Source organism: Dermacentor albipictus, chromosome 4 (genome assembly GCF_038994185.2).
Source record: "Dermacentor albipictus isolate Rhodes 1998 colony chromosome 4, USDA_Dalb.pri_finalv2, whole genome shotgun sequence".
Classification (NCBI taxonomy): domain Eukaryota; kingdom Metazoa; phylum Arthropoda; class Arachnida; order Ixodida; family Ixodidae; genus Dermacentor; species Dermacentor albipictus.
The window spans coordinates 67,616,808-67,638,699 of NC_091824.1; the positions used below are offsets into that span (position 1 = coordinate 67,616,808).

General features: G+C 45.6%; 1 protein-coding gene and 1 non-coding gene across 5 annotated transcripts in view; both read right to left on the minus strand.

Annotated features, from left to right (window-relative positions):
* Positions 1-21,892, minus strand: part of LOC135902081 (uncharacterized) — a 651,905-nt gene that overhangs the window by 466,833 nt on the left and 163,180 nt on the right. The window lies entirely within an intron of this gene.
* TRNAF-GAA (transfer RNA phenylalanine (anticodon GAA)) lies at positions 17,649-17,723 on the minus strand. The gene has a single exon. It is a non-coding gene; the product is annotated as a tRNA-Phe (tRNA).

Sequence of the window (21,892 nt, forward strand, 5' to 3'; positions counted from 1 at the left end):
GGGTCGGACAGCCGCCGGAGGCCTTTGTGACGCTGCCCCCTGACGCGCCACTTCGGCAAAGCTTTTCTTTGGCAAGTATGCTACCCGCCTGCGTGCCTCTTTGAATGATATGTTTTCCTTTACTTTGATTGTGACTATGTCTTTCTCTTTTTTCCAGGACGGGCACGACCGCGAGTATGCGGCGTGCTCGCCTTCACAGTTTACACAATGGAGAGTGTTCACGCAAGCTTCAGAAGTATGTTCGTGTGCACTGCACTTCGCACAGGTTTGACGGCCTCGGCAGCTCTGCGAACTGTGACCGAAGCGTTGGCATTTGAAACATCTAAGCGGATTTGGCACATATGGCCTAACACGGAGCTTGATGTACCCGGCCTCTACAGACTCGGGCAGAATACTTGAGCCGAAAGTCAATATAAGGTGTTTGGTCTTGATTTCTTTGCTGTCACGCCTGATCTTAATTCTTTTAACATTGATAACGTTCTGGTCACTGAAGCCCTCCAAGAGTTCATCCTCCGTGAGCTCCAGCAAGTCATCGTCCGAGACAACACCGCGGCTTGTATTCATGGTACGGTGCGGGGTTACTGTTATTTGGGTCTCGCCAAATGCGACAAGTTTCGGCAGCTTTTCATACTGCTTCTGGTTTTGGAGCTCCAAAAGGAGATCGCCACTTGACATTCTCGACACCTTATATCCTGCACCGAAAACTTCGGTCAAAGACTTGGAAACAAGGAACGGTGAAATAGATCGCACTAGTTTGGCTTTTCTGAGTGAATGACGTGGAATCGAGGAAAGTTGTGGACTTGTCGTCCGAAAAATTGAAAGAGGTCTTCGGTGCGCCCTCGTTTCTGGGGGCGATCAGGAAGTTTGGGGAAAGAGGTTTCCATGAAAATGTATAAAAATTCGGCAACAGCGCCGACCACCCACCACGGAGCCCAACGAGGGGACGCGGCAGAGCTTGCATACAAGTCTGCACGACGCCAGCCGTACGCCGCCACTATAACCAAATATGGTGTACCCAAGGTTGGATAACCACACAGGGTTAACCCTTGCCGCCGAGGAGAATGAAGTAAATGGAAGAGAGGAGAAGACAGGAAAGGTAAAAAGTAAGAGATAAAGACAAAGATTCGAGAGGAAGAGATAGGAAGAGGCGACTGCCGATTTCCCCCGGGTGGGTCAGTCCGGGGGTGCCGTCTATGTGAAGCAGAGGCCAAAGGGGTGTGTTGCCTCTGCCGGGGGGCCTTAAAGGTCCAAACACCCAGCATCGGCTCAACCCCCAGGATCCCCTTTTCCCCAGACACGGCTAAGCCGCGCACGGCTACACGCGGGAGGGTCCAACCCTCGGGTGCTCGGGTCCGTGGTGTCGCCACACACCAAACGCCTGCTGACGCAGACGCCCCTGCGGGGTTCTTGAAGAGTTTTTCCATCGGCGGAACCAATGAGGTATGCAACAGACATGGGCAAAGTGTACGGAGTCTGAGTATATTTCACTCTTCAAAAGTCTGCGGTACAGTTCTTTTCACTGCTGAGCCGGTTTACTCATGAAACTTCACTGCCAACTGAAGTGAAGCTTGACAATAAATAGTTGCAGCGAAGCAAGCATTTCAGTTCAATAAAGAATTAGGCTTTCGTCATTCCACTGTAATAGGTGAGGAAAAACGTGTCAAATTAAGCGCTAATAATTTTACTTTTTTGTGGTTACCGCCTTATTTGGGTAACAGGAAAAGTTTGAAGTACGGATTATTGGAAGCCTCGTGGAGGAACAGTGGCTGGTTGTAATGAGGGCGTGGGCGAGGCTTCACTGTAGACTTAAGTTGTCTCCGACTATAGTAGCATTTTTTGTATTAGCTCTGGAAGAATTACAGCGAAATATATATTTACGAAACAATCACAGTTATTTTGGATTCCTCGTTTACTGCTCGAAGTGCGAAAACGACTCGTGTTGTTATTTGGGAAGTTGCGTACCGCTGTGTGGCCGCCAGTCCCATACAACCGCGTAGAGCGCAGGATACTGCGATTGTAGACGTACTGCGCCCACCGCGAAAGGTTAGAAAAACACCCACATAAGCACAATAGAGAAGTGACTACGTGAGGCGGTTCGACCGATAACTGTAGAAGCGTCATTCAAAACACGTAATTGTTCTCCGCTTCCGACGGCGTTTTCTTACTTTTTATTTAAATAAAAAGATGTTGATCCATAAATATTTTATGAAGCAACGGTTATATTTGTTAGATTTGTTGTTAAATTCGCTTTTCCTTGCAGTTTGGTTGTTGCTTTGGCTCTCTCCCTTAGTAGATCGCTTGATTTCTCAAATCCTTGCAATTTTTGTTTCCAGTTGTCAATTTTGCACGAGAAGTGCTATACAATTAGGGAAAAACCAGACGAGGTAACGGGCAACAGTCATCTTGGTTATGGGTTTGAGGGTTATTGCAGGTTTTCGTGATGGACGCTGTTTCACATTATTTTATTTCCCACCTTATCTAACCCATATTACGTGTATATGATTCCGGACATCTGCCAGCGTCGCGACGAGCTGTCATTCAAGGAAATAATGAAGCAAAAGGAAAAGTTAAACGCAATTGGCGTTTTCTCCGCCCGCAACTCGTTCCACGAGATTACAGACCAGCTGACTAACAGCCGCATCCCTTTCCTGCTCCCAGGATGAGCCTAAACAAAGAAGGTTGAATTAACGAAAGCAACAGCTATGCGCGTGACAGTTGAATGGATGGTGACAAATGAACGCATCTCGAGTTAATCTCGCGGGCGCCGAATCTATGAGAAAACTGGCCTTCACATCCCAAGAGATGCTGATAACTACGGCCATCCTAAAGGAGTGAAAAAGGCAGCATAATGCTGACCGATGAATAGCTGCCAAGTCTCAACATTGATCTGGCAGCGCTTTAGGAATGTGTGAGGAGTGGTGGCGTGAGTGGGGGGGGGGGAGGTATGCCATCTGATTTCAGGGGGGGGGGGGCGGGCCCCCCCGGGCCCCCCCCTGGGTACGTGCCTGCGGCATACCATACCTCACTAAGTGTCAGGACCCGTTGTAAGAATGTAACCAGAGTCAGAGCGTGACACAAAAAAGGAAGAAATATTAGCCATAAACAACTTGGTGGTCAGAAAATTGCATTTTAAAATCAACTACTAAAACAGATAATTGGAGCGTCACGAGAGCGAAGATTGATTGAAAGGGCAGTGCGGTCAAAGAAATCAAGAAATAATAACAAATTAATGAAAAACAAGGCATGCAGTACGCCATGAGGATCAGCGCTAGAAAAAAGAAGCAAGTATGTATCCAGGTGCTTATTGAATAAATGAACTGGTGTAGCTTCTGAATTTATGCCGTAATTGCCGGCAGCGATTAAGAAGGTTGAGAATTTGGTAGCTTACTCTTTCAGTACCACGCCTTGTGCATATGGAGACATCATCGTGACGACATGATGACATGTCACAAGGTTACTGTACGGGCGAAGGGACCATAGTTAGGCAAAGTTGCCTGCCTTTATCTCTTCGTCTCAAGTAATGTATGCCTCAATCAATAGAAAACAAAGAAATGAAAAAGAACGTGCGTGCAGTTTTCAAGAAAACCGGTGACACACCTAGCTACACAAGCCCTAATATGTTTGCCGATTCCAGTGCACTTCGTTCCAACGGTTTCTCAGATTTCTGCGATGAACACAGACGCCATTAGGGAAATGGGAAAAGACGCATTTTAAGATGTTTTGCCAGTGCAACAGTCAATCAATGAGATTGTACAAAGCAGTGCAGCATTGACGGAGTGGCACAAAGGGAAGACACAAAAACAGCGCACTGCGGTGTGCATATAACAATTAACTGACACAGCTTACTGTTCTGAAAGTTATCAATTTGTACTACTCTTTAATACCGTTGCAAGGCGAAAATAGAGAACTGACTCGTGAATACTACCTGCCTGGCTGTCCTGTTTTCTAATGAACCCTCAACGTGACCGCCTAAAGACGAAAGGCATAATTATGTACAGAGACGCTGGCCCCAGTCCTCTAGAAGCTGGTCAACAGTGCGCTATCAGAATGCACATAGTCGTGGGCTCCTGGCATGTCCATGCGTTTACACAGCAGGCTCTAAATGTCTAGCTGTGCGATCTTAACATACGCATGAAGAGGAAGCTTCAGCTCGGGGACGCCTATCTAAATACAAAGGAAAGAAGCAATCTTTTTTCATGGTAACCACTGCCCTGAATTTGATTACGTTTGTACCGTTTAACAGAAAACGCTATAATCTAGTGACTGTAGAAAGCATATTTATTGTTTAGGCTGTCTATCTTTTTAGTTGTAAAAAATATCTAAAGTGTTTTAAAACACGAAGCTGTAAGATTTGCAACTCTAACCATAGCAATAAAAAATATCACTATTCTGTATATTCCGTATTATAATACATCTAAAGCGAACAAAATTGATGGGTTGCATAACGTTATAAAATATGACAATAACATGTGAGTACAACTGCTTCAGGACGCTAATAAATATTCTAACATAGTCACGTAACATGCAAATTAACATATCAAATTTGTCTACTGCAAACGATCTAAGGGATTCAGTTTACAAAACTGCCATATCTGTTTCTAATGCAGATTTAAGGATTCATAAATTCCGCGCTTCTGTTTTTTTTCCAGACATAGCAATTTTGGGCAATTTTTCTTATTACATTGCAGATCCTCGCTCGAATGTAACAAGTTTCATTCGAATTGGTCGAGGGGTTGTTTTTTAAAAGCGTTTTTGTGTGTTACATGTATTTGAATAGGCGGCATCGTAGTTGGCGCCGAGCTAGAGCTTCCTCTTAAATACAGACGACGACAGCACACAGGTGTTACTAATCCCAAGTATATACGTTCGCAAACTTAAATAGCTATGGTTTATTTTCCTATGATTTCTATTCATCTCTCTCTAGCTCGCTCGCAAATGTTCGAAAAATGAAACACTTAAATATGACAACGTTTTCCAGCGCCTCAAAAACGGGTAACAAGAATTGTATACTTACTGTACTTAACCAACAACTAACAATATGTTTTTTTTAAGCAGCTATATAGACTTTTCAATATAGAAAAACGAAAAAAATATAAGATATCGACGCAATAGAGCTAATCTACAAAATTTATCTTCAGAACTGTCCAACGACACGGGCCATTTATTCTGCAATAAGAATTATCACTTATTCCTTGACAGGGACAACGAAGACTCCATTTCAAGGCACCAATAGCTCCTAAATATTACACATTAAAAAAAGAAAGGCTGCACTTCTTAAAGCATCACCCGCAACTTGTGCAACGGCCCATATTAGTGAACTAGAATATGACCTGTATTTTTTTATGTGTCTCTATGCCGCAATGCAGTGATGAGATGCACGTAAGTTGGTTAATTCCCTCTACCCGCCAATGCGCTCGTTATGCCTGCGAAAAACCTACACTTCTTGCTGTATCCGACGAAATAAATTATTCTTGGGGCTAGTATGACGTCTGTTGAATACTGCCGCTCAAAAATATAGTTCTAGCACTATGCACTCCAGAAGATGTTTGTTTCCGTACAATAGCGGCCATCTAAAGTAAACAAGAAGAAATTATTGGTTCCTAAGACGCATTGCATGACTGCACAAAGGTTCTTGACCTTTCTCCTAATAAACAAGAAAGAACGTATTTTTCCGAAGCTTGAATAATGACTTCAGCGTCCTGTATTACGGACTAATGTGGTAGGTTCGACAGTACCGAAAAATTCGATTTGCCCTCGCTAAAACGCAGGAGCCACTGCACTTCAAATGACGCCCCTATGTGAGTGCTTTTGCAGCCACCAAATTTTTCCCTCCCAACGTGTCTTCTTAGAGTTCAAGGCATGTGAATCATTAAGAAGCCTTGCTGAAGCGGCTGGAGTCATTGCGGCGGCTCCACTTTGGGAACCTCGAGCAGCAATTGTTTTGTGAGAGAGGCGCTTTCTCCCGTCCTTCTTCCAACAAGACCCGAGTTACAAGTATCGATCTGTTGACTTTACCGAAGGATTCGGAGTGCGAGTCTTTAACAGGGCAAAGGGACTGCGAGCAAATTAAGGCTGTATCGGTGACAGGAATAGCCAGTGAAACTTTGGAAAACCGTAGTGCGTAATTCTTCCTTGTTCTTTACATTGGTTTATGTTTCATGCCTAGGAGGGTGCTGCTGAAAAGGCGCACTGTGACAATATTTAGCGTTGTATATTTCGTGTGACAGCTTTAAATAAAAAAAATCCTGAGAGTCTTCGTGCTTAATCTTTACTGAAAGCTCCGGCGGGTTGAGCGAGCTGCTGACGCCCCATTACTGGTAGAGGAAGGAGCAGGTCACGTGAGGGAAAGAGCGGTGTGTGGACTGATGCAGCTGTGAATGCGGCGCAACCCGTCATTGTCAGAGTGCCACTTCATTACAGTCAGTCAAACGTAGCGCGAGCCCTTGCAAGCTTTCTTATCGCAGTCCTTGGTTTTATGCGTATGCGATTTATCATATATGTAGACACATATAGACACATCAGAGGAACGAAGACGGACTAGCCGTTGCCTTCTAAAAGGGAGAGGCAGGGATCGACGCTCATTATTGAAAACATTTGTTTTTTTTTTTGCGGTTGTGCATATGACCGGTGACATGCTACTCTGCAAGGTTCGCTGACACCAGACAGCAAATAGAAGCATCGATAACATTCAAGAAACTTCCGATACATCAAGGCGTGTCATGTGCTTAGCGATAACATTTGTTAGACGGTGAAACGCGGTCACCTTATAAACAAGTGCACGTGTCATTAGGATGAGTTGCCTGGTCAGGTGAGACAAAATGAGCGTAGTGAAAGTGTTCGTATGAAATATTCATCAGAATAAAAAAATAATCAGCGAGAACCGATGGTTTCTGACTGGAGCGTCTGGGCCGCTATTTTGTAGCGATGCCTTATGCCTTATTCTATGCTATTCTTATCATCCACCCGCGCACGACCGCCTGATCCCGTTTATAATGTGGGCAGACCGTCGCTCTGACCACTGGTCAAGCGCGAAAAGCCTCAAAAAGCATAGAATCGGAAAAGGCATCGCTACAAAATACCGGCCTGCGCTGCTAAAGGTTGCTTCGAATATTAAGTTCTATCTGGTAGAGATACATGAAACACTCCACTAGCGTTCGTGCATCGTTTTTTATCCTCTAATACTAAGCCCTACTGGTAATGGTTATTACACTGGCGTGTTGTCACTGACAGTTATTCTCCTGTGGCGGGTATCGGCATCGCAGCTAATATATCAACACAGGAGCGGGGCTGACCAATAGATAGCGCAATAACCACACAACACAAAAGAAGAGGCGCATACACAAACATGACTGACCGTTTTTCATCATACCCGTATGATACACGGCGTACACGACGTAAAGGGCCCAAGCCAAGTTCCATGTCTTTAGGCATGGCTTACTGGCAATCGGTAGCTCTGCAGAGAACACTGCGATCACTGTGTGCTTCCCGCTCATCTTCTGTAGTGCACCGCCCTCTGCGGGTGAAGATCCATCTGTTGCTTTAGAACTCTTACGTTTTCTGTGTAGCAAGGCCACCGTTCGCAATACAACCTTCTTTCACTGCTCCCATCCCTCGGGCAACGTGAGGAGGAAAGTAGATACGCGTCTCACCCCCATAGCGCTCGTGTCCATATAGGCCTGCGTTTGTTTACCTGAGCCATCCAATGTAATCTGGTGTAGTGAATGTCGAAGCTTCCGGATCGTGGGCAAAGTAATCTGGCTCTTCCGAATCACTCGCTTTCGTGGGACTTCTCGTTTACGAAAGAGCTTCTTTCTTTTTGATTTGCTGTTGCTTCAGACTGCGTTTGGTTGGAGCATTATTTGTGTTTATAAGCGTGGTCTTCCGAACTCTTCCTTCTGGTCTTCTACACGTAGACTTGAATTCAAGAGTTGCCTGACTTTGGGTTATTAAACCAAAACTTCTGAAGGCGGTAGACAATATTGCATCGCCGGCAAGCAACAAAATATTAATAAAAGGGACCGTTGTTCTGCGTTCTTGCACCAAAACTTTATCGACCCTGCTCGAAACATTCTAAGCTGTAGGCTTGGAATCGCTGTCGTAGACTTAATGATCGTGAACCAGAATAATTTCTGTAGACACGCATGTCTTGAAAATTGTCTTTGTTGATTGCACGCTCTGGTCAACTGCTCCCAGAAGCAGTGATTATCATTACACAAGCACTCTTGTCTATCGACCGAGCCACTCAAGAAACACTTTCAAACATGCCGCAGCAATAATTTCTACATCTCTTCCCATGAAATGCATGAATTAGTGTGAAAGCGTGTTCCGAAGCAACTTGTGAGGAGAATTCTTTTTATGATAAGCCAGCACTCTTGCAGAGATCCTGGGTGTTACGCAGTGCCAACAGGGCTTCAGTTGTTTCACGATCGCATGAGAAATCATGTTGAAATTATATTTCTTGAGAAGAACAGTCAAGGACAAAAGAGTACAGCTGAGAAACACGTGAGAGTGAGAGGATAAAGGAAAGAAATAGGATCAAGGACCCCCCCTTTTGGCAGCAGATTTGTTTTAGTGTTCATAAATGAAATTGGTTTATTGCACGTTATACACCCAATCAATTCGACGCACCGCCTCTTATAAGACACTGCTGCTACGATTGTAGCATTTAGAGCACGTGCTTCTCTCTCCGTGTGTACAAGGGCCCTGGCGAGGCATTAGTGCTATATTTAAAGTTGAATATTTTTGGACTTTTACAATAATTTTACAATGACTTCGCAAATGTATGCTATATTCACAGGAGAGCTTACAAGTCGTAACCACAGTTTTTATTACATTTACAGTAATGTTTACGCACTTCACAGCGAACATTTTAAGGCCACAAAATAACCATATTAAATCTACGACTTTTCATTGGCCGTACCGTCTACTACACTATATCATTTCTTGGGGCTCTCTGGCATTCATTCGCCCTTGCGTCAGAAAACACCATATCTAATAATCATCATCATGATCCCTCAAAGTTCTTCCACGTAAAAGGATGAGAACATTGATCACGTTACAAGGCTAATATTATGTGCTTCACAACAGCACTGCGTAAACCAATCTCAACGATCAATCGCTGGTCGTAATGGCACTGCTGATCTTACAGGTGGCCGTCCGAGAAATCCTTAGCAGTAATGGTGATGCTTTTTCTTTCTTTTGGCGTGATCTGCTTCACTAAAATCAATGTGCGGCGAGTACTAAAACCGCAAAGGTGCAGTTCCTACTCGACCTCAAGAGAACGTTATTTGGGAACGTCAAGACCACCGAACAGAAGGAAAATCTTTAAGACGTAAGCTCTCGACACGCCGGAGCAATAGATGACATTCCAATCCTGGAAATGGTCTAGGAAATCCTAGACTGATTACCGAAGTAGGAAAAATGGCAAGCCGGAATGACAAGTGTGCGACCATGCTTTCAATTACTGTGGATTGAAAAGAACTGTCTTTTCTCAGAGTGATTCAGTATATTGCGTTTTGTCAGTGTATGTACTACGTTGTAATTTAAAAAATTATCTGCTTTTTCTTGGTTTTCAATGACTGTTCTTAGAAAACATTTCCTGATTATGACACTAGAGGTTCCAGCGTAAGGGGAGAAAATGGGGTTTATTGTTTGGCAACTACGCCAGCCTATAATTTTCGACAACTACTGTCATGAAGTTGTAAGCCACGTGGGATAAACTGTAATATTTAAAGTAATCATGCGCTTCCTGATATTCTAAGCACGCGGTCAGGCTCATGCTCACAAAACCATTCGCGGTTCCCGTACGTTCAGCGGAAAGCTTTGATTTCTTCTCACATTCCACAAACATTGCCTGCACAATGCAGGTTCCGGATTACCTGATTACTGATAGCCGTAATAAAAACGTCTTGTTCTACAATGAATTTTCAGAATTACCAACTTCATTGGTAATTGTTGCCTGATGATTTACACCAATTTGACGAATGAGCTATAGAATTTCTGAAAACATATTGGACCTTGGGCAACATGAGTGCACGCAGAAAGAGATGTTCCCTTTCTCATATGGCAATTCACTCGCTGTGGCAGCGAACCACATTCTCACGAAAACCAGAGCGTCATTACTTTGCTTTTTAGGTGACCGCGTCTACGCGACACCCTGCCCCTCCCCGTTCCACCGCACGCGCAGCTAGTACCAAGCGACATACCACACTGAACGGTAATTGTCAGGAATCTGTACCTTCGCAGCCTCGAACAAAGCGATAACAAAACGACGAGTGCGTCTGCAAACAAGGAAGCCGCTAATAATAGCGGCCAGCTTTGTGCTCAAAAAAGCTAGTTTTACGCGACATGCGTATGCACATCAATGTCAATGCCGGCTCGTCTCCGAATGGGGACGCAAAAGCTCCGCGCATGCTGCAAACGGAGCCGCAGCAAGAGCGGATGGTGGTGCAAAGACAGTCAGTCACTTCGTTCTCCTGGTTGATCCAGTTTATATAGGAATGCTTGGTGTCTCTGTGAATTCAGTACTCTCGTTCACAGTGATCTTAACGGTGTGCGTGCGGGCGTGTGTGTGCACGTGCTTGCGCGCGCGCGCGCGCACCTGTGTGTTATGTAATCTGTGGCAATCAGCCTTACTAACACCTACATTATATAGTTGAAGTCAGCACTCTTTTCCGCGAGACGCAAACACGAAAAAAACGCGTTGACCCCAGCGTTTGGAAAAGCTGGCTGCTCGTTAAAGGGACCCTGAAACGATTTTGGCGATTTTCCACAAACGTGCTGAGTCGTTAGAGTAGGTCCTTCTTATCATTAATTGATGCATCTAAGTGCTCTGCGTAAAGCGTGTAATTTATTATAAGGTTTTAAAAATACACATCGCTGCCGATCGTAGCACACTGCTCGGCGGAATTTGAAGCCGCCCCTACCCATATGATGCAAATAACCCATATGACGTCGCGGGGGCGAGCTATCTGATTGGCTGACCAGGGTGCGTGGTCGATAATTTTTCCAACTGTATGGTAAACAAATAATCTTCGTAATAGTTGGAATGTTAGTTCATTTGTTTTTATAAAAAGAAAGTAACATAAAGAGAATGCACAAGAACAATTTTTCAGTACACTTCAGCACTTCCGGCACACAGCAAGTGTCGTCTGCTTGTGTTACAACGTACTCCATTTTGACGAGAGCTCCGCGGTCGGAGTCGGTCTCAGTCTTTTCGCGAGCACTATGATTCGACTTTGTTGCCTTGTGGACTGCAAACCTAGCGACTGGCAATATGTCAAGCTGCAACATCGTGTCCCTCTGCAAGGCAGTATACAAGCGAACTGGCGGCTGCGCATGAGGCTGCCGGTATCCGATAGGCGCCAGGATTTGCGCGTTTGTGGCCGTCACTTTACACCGGAAGATTATTAACGCAATACCGTTTCGCGAGTCCAGTATTAGGGCAAACGCAAGCGCAAGGGGACAGGGTCTGGCCGCTTGACTGTGCCGGGATGAGCCACGAGATGAGCAGAAGGGCAAATGTGAATGGTCTGCACGGTGCAGCCACCTGGTGGCACAGAGCTCAACCATACACTGTAGCAGCAACGAAGTGTATTCTTCTTTGCTGCTGGTGTGTATTTTTCGCAGGAGTGTAATCATCAACACGTTGATTTATAAATGTTTAAAATGCTTTACACTTGGTTAGAGCAATATTAGCGCTTTGTTTGACAGGTTAAGCGCTGCGCCAGCAAGTGTCTGGACCGTGCAGACCGATCAGGCTGCTCACGTACGTCTAGGGTAAAGTTCCTTCATCAGCTTGAGTTTATGCCTCCAGTCATTTGCCGAAATGACCAGCTTGCCTGTTTTAAGCGGAGTACCGGACACGTTCGGCGCTACGACAGAATGCTCGCAACGCACGCTGCTTCGATAGCTCTCGGTCGACGGCCAAGCGGCTAGCGGAGAGGTCTCGCGCGGGAGGGGACGTGCTCCTAAACAACCGGAAGTGAACGATGTGACGTCGCATCGTGACGCTGAACCAGTGAAGGCGGAGCTTAGCGCCGCTCGCTCGGCGAGTGAGTTGAGGAGGAAAAGCATAGCTAAGGAGTAGGGTAACTTCTAATCGCTTGCAGCTCCATTAATACGTAACCCTTCACTTAAATTGTGGTGCGAATGTTCTACTTAAGCTGTACCCTACGCGCCTACAAAATTTGTCCGAACCGTTTCAGGGGCCCTTTAAGGCTTTGTCGGAAAGAAAATGTGTACTCTCCTTCTCAGCACCGGCAGTAGTCACTATTCCGTTTGAAGTCTGGTAAGCGAAGTAAAATCATACTTCCGCATAATCATAATATCATAATATCAAATCATAATACCAACACACACCAAAGTATATATCTTACAAACTATCAACCTTCGATATTATACATTGTCATGTTTTTTCACAGCACCACGGCGTCAGTAGAGTGCCTCGTATTGCCTGAAACACTATGTGCAGAAAATTGCAACGATTTTGCGGTCAGCCAGGCTACAGGGCTGCAGAAATAGCGCACGTAAACATCCATAGGCTGGCCGCTCGTTGAGCAAGAGCACAAGCAAAGCACGCCTCAAATTCAATCGCTTTACACGATAACTTTTTCAACATAAGCTTCTCCCAGCCTCGAGCGCCGCTTGTCAGATAGGACGTTGCCACGTGCCCCAATGTTCTGCGCATACTAAGCCATGCCAGAAAAGGCAGCCGTAAAAACTCCAGATAAAAAGCAGGGCTCCACAACTTCCCTTAAAGCCACCTCCCCTCCCCTCCCCTCCCCTGCCCTCCCCGTACTGAATTCCTTGGAAAGCAGGAGCCTTACAAAGGATGTCGGAAAATGGGGAAATGGCTGTGTAAACTACAGAAATATAGTGAACTTTTCCCCGCGTTACCCCGGCGTACAGTTCTTGCATGAAAACTAGATGGAGTGCGGTTACATGTTGGAAAGGGACAAGCTTTTGGCTGCATCTCATGTGTATCGGCAAATGGTCGCGTGTGGGTCTGGATAGTATGCAAATATCGCGACAGACAGTAGGGGCGTAGCCGGGGCAAGAAACTCTGGGGACTGCTTTCCACTAGATGAGGTGTTGCCCGGCGATTTCAGCGGCAGAAAGTTTGCACTGCCAGGCGGCTTTGCGTGAGGCGCCTCGTTAGGCACGTTAAGTTGCGATCTTTACTTTCTCTGTCGCGTCACCGCAATTTACTTTGATGCGGTCATTGGACCCACGCACGGTGAACGCTTGGGCCACGCCATGCTTGGGTTCGCATCACATAGCCTGAGTGGAGCACTTGATGATGATAATGTTCATTCACTGAGGGTGCCACAATATAGAACATTTCGTAATGACCTTTAGTGACTTTGCGTACAGTGCCGGTCTACGGCTAAAGGAAACACACGAGTGAAGAGGACGTGGCAATTGTTCCCTCTCACAAATGTACAAAGGCCCGTCCTTGCAGCTGATGACTTGCGGTTGATGGTGCTCGCATCTTTGTACATACCTAAGCATTCCTTAAGCGTGACGAGAAACTCTGGGGACTGCTTGCCACCAGATGAGGTGTTGCCCAGCAGTTTCAGCGGCAGAAAGTTTGCACTGCCAGGCGGCTTTGCGTGAGGCGCCTCGTTAGGCACGTTAAGTTGCGATCTTTACTTTCTCTGTCGCGTCACCGCAATTTACTTTGATGCGGTCATTGGACCCACGCACGGTGAACGGTTGGGCCACGCCATGCTTGGGTTCGCATCACATAGCCTGAGTGGAGCACTTGATGATGATAACGTTCATTCACTGAGGGTGCAACAATATAGGACATTTCGTAATGACCTTTAGTGACTTTGCGTACAGTGCCGGTCTACGGCTAAAGGAAACACACGAGTGAAGAGGACGTGGCAATTGTTCCCTCTCACAAATGTACAAAGGCCCGTCCTTGCAGCTGATGACTTGCGGTTGATGGTGCTCGCATCTTTGTACATACCTAAGCATTCCTTAAGCGTGACGTCGCCAGCTACTGGCAGCTAGAGCACCAGAAAAGTGAACGCCTAACATATGAGTTCCACAATCAACCTAGCTTGACACTATACGTGCTTCATTAGCTGGCACATTTTGTACATAGGTCTTTCTCTCTCTACTTCTAAGTGCTATTAACTTCACAGCACGGTCTTTCAACAAGGCCTTATCGTTATGTTCGCGCCTTTGAACTCATTAATTTAAATTTCGCATAAACACTGATATACCGAACCCGCATGGCACAAGTAATGAGATAAATACGAGTGCAGAAACAGAGTATCGAGATCTCTGATGTGATTCGTGTATCAAATTAATGCGATCTTCAGAAATAATTGAGAGAAGCATACATTTTTCCATCATTAGTATGACACCGGAAAATTATGTTCCACGGTTCTCTCACCATTGTCATTGTGTATGATGCTACTGTGCAAGAAACAACATCATGTTTCATCATCAACATCATCAACATCATGAAACAACAAGTTTTTCCTAAGTTTGGTTGACGCATTAATTCGTGATCGATTCATGGATTAAGGCATCACCAAAATGTGCCGCAATTAAGCGTGCTGGCCAAGCAGATGTTAACTTTTTCTAGTTAGGTCTTCATGTAAGCTTTCTCTTCCTTCCACAAAATACCGTTTCGTTTTTATTTTATTTTTATCATTCAGGGTGCCTTATGTCCTTATGTCGTTAGCAGACTGAAAAAAGTCTGATGCATGAAGTTGCACGATTGGTTTCGCTTTCACTGTGTGACAGAAACGACAGATGTGGTTTTAAGAAATCAAACATCTCTTATATTTTACCATCATCAACAACAATGGAAGCAGTTGTGTAGAAAAAGCACGAACAGTGTGCTTTTGTATTTAATATATTATCAAAGAGCTTCACGGTGCTTCAGACAAAAACATTAAAATCTGACGACTGGATTTACGCTATATCGTAGCCACCGTTTTTTTAAGACAGAGCTTCACATTTCGTCATGTCATTCTCACCGACACTACTGGCAATCCGTTTGATAGACGACCACTCTTGTGATACCGAGAAATCCGCGTTTCAGATCCCCAGAGATTTTGTCTGCTGCAACACCCGCCCAACCACCCGCTTGCAAGATCGGAAGCTTTCCGGCGCTGACGGAGGGCTAGATGGCCCAAGGCGATCCGTCCCTGTCAGAAACGTCTAGAAGAATGGTCGGCCATCCCGCAGGATTATCTGCGCCGACAATCTTGTTCCACTTGCCCGGAAGAAAAAAAAAAAGACGGCCGTCGAGGTGCCACAACATTTGATGTGTGGTGCTTTATGGCGCAAGGGCCAGGTTTGGCCAAAGAGCGCCATGATAAAGATAATGTTAACAAGGCATGGTGAATGGTGTAGACAATGAATTAGACAATGAATTTCTCATGGTATATGTGACATGGCTGTAAAAAGGCCTAAAATCTGTTGCTGTGGATGGTGTAAAATATTCAGTTGCTAAAATAATGACACTGACCAAGTAGTGCTGTGGGCTATGGTAATGGGCTTTCGCTAAAAGCATGATGCGATATAACATAACATAGACACGTTAGCTTCAAGGAAGCCTTTGAGTACAGGGGCTGGCATACGCGCGCTAAAACTTCCCTCGCCAAATTATTTCCAGCGTATCTGTTTCAGCTAAAAACTCTAAAACTAGTTTCACATTTAACAAATTTAACATTTAACACAATTAACACAACATTTAAGGAAGTAGGCTTGGGCCATCTGTCTTTGCTTGTGTTCCACCGCGCATTCAATTCGGGCAGCAGGCGCAATAAAATGACACAAGGAATTGACGGCACTTGTGAAGTGCACTATGAATTAAGTGGTAAAGCTTACGGGGTAGGCCGCCGTGCTCATTTTCCTTCGGAAAGACGGGAGGGTGCCCTGAGCGCTTGCAGCGACGTCGAGCCCGACAGAGAGCGACAGCACGTTCTATTTCTCGTGCTTTCTGATAGTGTTGTCTTCGTCGTGCTTCACTTGCTCGGAAGAAAAATAAAGACGGCCGTCGAGGTGCCACAATATTTGAGGAAGTAGGCTTGGGCCGTCTGTCCTTGCTTGTGTTTCACCGCGCACTAAATTCTTACAGCAGGCGCCATAACATGACACAAGGAATTGACGGCACTTGTGAAATGCACTATAATTTAAGTGTTAAGGCTTACGGGGTACACCGCCGTGCTCATTTTCCTTCGGAAAGACCGAAGGGTGTCCTGGGCGCTTGCAGCGACGTAGCGCCCGACAGAGAGCGACAGCACGTTCTATTCCCCATGCTTTCTGATAGTGTTGTCTTCGTCGTGCTTGTCAGAAACGCTGCAGTTGCACATGGCGTCACTGGAAACGCTTAAAAGGCGATCGCCGTCATCAAAACACTTCCACGTGCAACCAGGCGTCTCCCATGTGATCATTTCGCAGTGTTTCACAGCAGACAAAGTGGTTAACGGTTGCCTATGTCATTGAGTAGTGTATTGAGCTGGGCAATACAGTCGTAGACGTGCTTTCCGGACACCTCTCACACGTGAGTTTAATGCAAGTGCGTACTGCAGAGCCCACATGTTCGTGGCAGTTCTAACAAACTGTAATTTAGCCTCTTAGAATGATCGGACCCCAGTCAAGGGTGTTGCAATCTTCAATTATTAATTTTCCGTGCTTCACGAATACGATGCATGTGTTGCCATGTCGCGTCCAACGCGACGTCCTCCACCATGGTCTTTCCCGGCTCCCACGTATTCTGAGCGCCAGTTACACTAGCCGACGTTTCGGTGTTGTAGCATGCTGGAGAACGTGCAGCGTCCGATGAAAGTGAGAAACGTAGCGAAGCTATAGCACTGAAACTGTTCCTTCTTGCTGCATTCTTGACCTTAATTCGTATGTTATATCTATTGAACCCTAAAGTGTAGGCCTCTTTTTGGTGAAACACCAAAATATCGAAGGCCGTAGACCCAGTAGTTTTTCTCCGTCCGCCTAAATGTTTATGCTCATGAACGGCCAAACTTAAACGTGGATCTTGTGATAAATAGTATACCAATCCTTATACCACATACAACAAGCAAAGTTTTATAGCTGTGATGATCCATAGTGCTGACGCAGGTGACTCCTGACTTTCCCTTAGAGCTGCCCCTCCTTCGCGAAAAGAAGACCGTGGCCCTTTGATCGTTTCCTTCGGCGCCTCTCACGCACAGCTGGCGCCCTAAAAGGGATCCGCTATGCCAATTTTCCGCGCTTTCCAAGCATCGGAACGTGTTTTCTGGAGCACCGGTCTCTGAATTGCGTCTGCTAAGCCCTCACTTCTCTGATGAGGCCAGTCTGTATATACGTGCACGCCGTCCTATACGCCGCATTCAAACTGTCGTTGGTTATTGCAATGCTTTCAGTTCACCCGCTTAATTTTTTTCCCGGTGCTCTTGTGCAACACGACTGGGGTGCATCGCTCTGTTTGGAGAACGCAATGCGGATGATGGTGACGCTTTGTTTGGGACCGCGACATTGTGTGTATGCTCCCCCACTCCCTCTCCTGTTTTCTTCTCTTCTTTAATAAAGGGAAAATGAGACATCCACCCAAACGTAGGAAACTGCTGCAAAGGAAACCCATATGGGTTCCTCGAAAGAAATAGCCTGGCAATTGAAGAAAAATTTGTCCTGGTCCGGGACTCGAACCCGGGCCCACCGCCTTTTCTGGGCGACCGCTCTACCACCTGAGCTAACCAGGCGACTAGCATATGGCAGGGCGAAGTCGAATTTATCAATTTATCAACAACTTGAAGAAAAGGCAAGAGTTTGACGTAATAGTACTGCGGAAACGCACAAGGTGGAGAGAAGTAATTAATAAACGGGCAATGAGACATCCGCCTAAGACGTAGCAAATTGCTACCAAAAAAAAAAAACATAGGGGCTCCATGAAAGCAAAAACCCGCATGGGTTTCCTTTGTAGCAATTTGCTACGTTTGCGTGGAAGTATAATTTTCCCTTTATTATTTCTCTCCACGTTGCGCGTTTCCATAGGAGTATTACGTCAAACTTCTTCTTTCTTTTCCTTGTTTTATGTTTTTTTGCGGGGGAGGGAGGAGGCATGCCGGTGTTCAGACAGGCATTTCCCTGAGTGATCCTCTGACGCCTTGGCCTCTCGCGGCTGGTCGCTGCCTTCCTGACATGCCCTGCTATCTCATACATACGCCACGGCATGGTACTGCTTCTGAGGACCTGCTTATGTACGTTTAAAGTTTCACCCTATGTCTAGCTTTTCGCTAGAAATTTGTTTAAGGGCTGCAATAAACGCCACCTGGAGAACAGCCTTTGTCGTTGACAGTGATGCGGCAAACATATAGAAATTACCATTCGTACATGTGAGTTAATTCACTTACGTGTTCAAATAAAGACAAAGCACTGACTGGCAGTACGACATGGCATTGTAGGATGTGACGCCGGGTGTCCGCCAGGGCACTGTTTCTTCTGCGCAGCTGCAGTTGGCTTGTGTGCTGCTTCACACCGACATGTCAAGCCCTCGTATAGTTCGAACACTGTCCGAGAAGTCCAAGCACAACGCTAAACCTTGCTATCCCTGTCAATGCTTCAGCCTTCGGGCAAAACTGCCACATTTATTTTTTTCTCTTCGTGCGTCGTCAGTGGTGCGAGCTGTGGATTCCGCCCACGTTGTCAACGTTATCGTGTGTTTAGAAAAAAATTATTTCGACAAGAGACGATACGAACACCGAGTCATAATCACGGCACGATTCCACCGGCACGATAACATGTAAGAAACGAAACACAGCACGTTTTCAACGTAAGTAATGTCCGAGTCCTCACGCACCAACATCTAAACACGTATACCCACGGAAAGGCACAGTTAGACATAAAGTAAATGCCACATGTACAAAATGATTTCCAAGAGAAGATTGGATCTTTCTCTATGATTGGATGAAAAGAAAATCATAGAATCGAACCTAAACAGTTGCTCCGGCTAAGATATTTAGACCCACCCTAAAGGCGGTGCCAGGGAGGAAAATTTGCCTAAAACTCCAGCATGGCTACATCGACCTCCAGCCAACAACCTCCTGTTCCTCCTCAGAGAATCTCAAAAAGCGCACATTCTTCTTAACAGAATATCGCATGGTATTCAATGGCTTTTTAGATTTTCCAACTTGCGTGTACGCCATTCCTGAGCATCTGGGTATGTTGCAATCCCTGAGAACGAGTATGTGCCGCTGTGATATGAAGAGTATAGAAGCCTTAGCTGTATTCATGTATGAATCACATTGGGTATACATCTAAATTCATCATTCGTCCATCGAAAAGCATCATGCACCACCTTCGTACTCATGACATTGCTCCGTAGACGTTTCACAGTTGCATACGCCTGAATGAATATTCGCATGTCGTCATAGGTTGTGAAGGTAGTGCATCAGGGAAAAAAGAATACTGTAACGGCGGGTGCTCTTCATAAACGTAAGCATTGCATGAGAATTTGCTTTGCCTATAATTGGAATACGGAGAAGTAGACGGATCGCATTTAGTTGCATAGCATTTAGCTAAACATTTCACGTCGTCAGGGTAGCAAACTGGATGTTCATCATCAGGTGAACGTTCCCGCTTTTCGCATATCTATGTCTCTCTTTTCATGAAAGCTTCTCTTCATGCGGATTCCAAGATATGCACTTGATCACAGTAATATTTTCTTGTGATCTGCGGTGCCAATGACTGAAACGTACATCTGGGAGCAAGCCAATTGTGCAACACGTCTTACAGCATCTCTCCGGAGAGTCAGATAGTCCCGAGAGTCGGTATTAAAACTTTGAATATATAGCGACATGAAAACACGAATGTATATAACGAATGTATCACACGAATGTACGCGGATTTTCAAAACTAAATGTGTGTGCGTACCTTTCGTCACGACGACCACCGATCAAGACAGTAAATGTGTTCGTACTCTTGTTCAAAAGTCTTTGTCGCCTATTTGTTCGGTACTACGTAGCTCCCTTGGTCATCCACCTTTACAGAGAAGAATGGCTTATGATTTTTTTCGTCTTGAGAGAATATTTCCTTTTTATGCAGTCTGATTCTGACGTGTCTTTAATTCGGCGGTTGCCATGAGATCAAACTCACAGTGACATCAGTCGAGAGGGCATATTGTGCTGCGTTAGATTTGTTTAGTGCCATTATTGTACATTCGAGAACACGACGGTGTACTTTCACTTGTTCTAGGTGATGCGTGCTATAGCACCATAGCACCTCCGCTGGCACTAGACTAGCCTAGCTAGAATTTGTGGGTGCCTTGTTGAAAAATATGGTTCTTGCTGAGCATTGTCCATGTGATAAGAGAGATGGCTCTTGGAGGGCTAAAAAAGCGCAGTGTGTGGAACTCCCTTAGCAAACACTATTTTAAGGAGCCTCTGTGCTGTCTCCAGTTTGTCTGTGAACTTCTTTGGCGCATATAATTAGTACTACGGGCAACCGAAACACAGAATTCTGAGGATAAAAATGGTAAAGCATTCTTCATACTTTTTAAACTAACATCGCGCTAACACTAACATCGCGCTATACACTAACATGTATATGCTGAAATTGCGGTGCTGAAATGTTTGGATAATGCATAAAGGAAAATTTGTGAAGAACTAGCCCCAATTACTATTGAAGAGTGCGTTACGCATGCATTGAGAGGTGGTAATTTGTGGCACTATATTGCGCTTTGGTAAAGGGTGGGGGAGAGGGCAAAGTGGGCGCTCCTTCTTACCACCGTGCCTTACCCGTACGCGGAAGCCAACCGGTACTTCGAGCGCCACTTCCTCAAGCATCGGGAGCCCTTGCCGCCACTGCCTCTGATCGCAGACGCTGCGACCGGAGGCGCAGCGTCTCAACGGCAGCGTCTCAAAGCGGTAGGTGTCGCAAGGGGAGAATTCGAGAGTCTTACCACCATGCGGTACTGAACGGTACGACCGTGCCAGCGGCACCACCACACTGTCTCCCGGAGCGGTTTTGCCATTGTGTTAAAGTACACTATCTTCAGGATCAGTCAACATAAACGGCTAGACAGTGGTACAGAAAATTGTGGTTAATTATCAAACGGTACTAAACGTATTAAAATTGCCTCATGAATAATCGAATGATGTCGAAGTAAGCGAATAGCTCCATCCATATAGCGGAAATCCATTAGACACGCTAGCAATATATCCGATGTAAACTGCTGACATCGATGACGGCCTTTCATAGTGGAGGCACACGTTGTTGAAATGATTTGGTACGTGGCATGAGAGTGTCGACGACGACGATGACGACAGTAGCGGCGCGACGACTACGGCGTCGATGAAATGACAATACAGATGATAAAGACGCGACTACTGTGGCAGCATGACCTAGGCGGCATGTCAACAACGGAATCGCGACCACGTGACGACTACGGTGCACTTATGGTGGCATAGCGACATTGACGAAAGCGTGAAGATTGACGAAAGTGTGACGACGATGGAGGAAAGAAACAAACTTTGTAGAAGGAAACCAAATAGGAGAGGCCCTGACGTTACGTTACCGCGATAGCACTTTAGGCGGATCTAACTTTATATAGTCAATGACAACGTAAGAATTAAACGGTTATATGTACGCTGCCCAACTAAAATACAGGTTGCATGTCAACATACGAGCCAGACAGCTGCGTGGTCCGCGGCAGCTGAGGGGTCATTTTCCCAAACCATTGCCGACACAAGCGCTGGCGTTCTTCAAAAACATACTCCACCATTTTCTCTTCACGTGCATACATGTATTTCAGCAACATATCAATAGTTGCAGGTTCGCATCCGCGTCGATCCTTATTTACTATATATCTCGCGTGTAGTTCTAAAGTGCACTTGAACTTATGCGTGAATCTGCAACTAGCCCTTTAGTACTT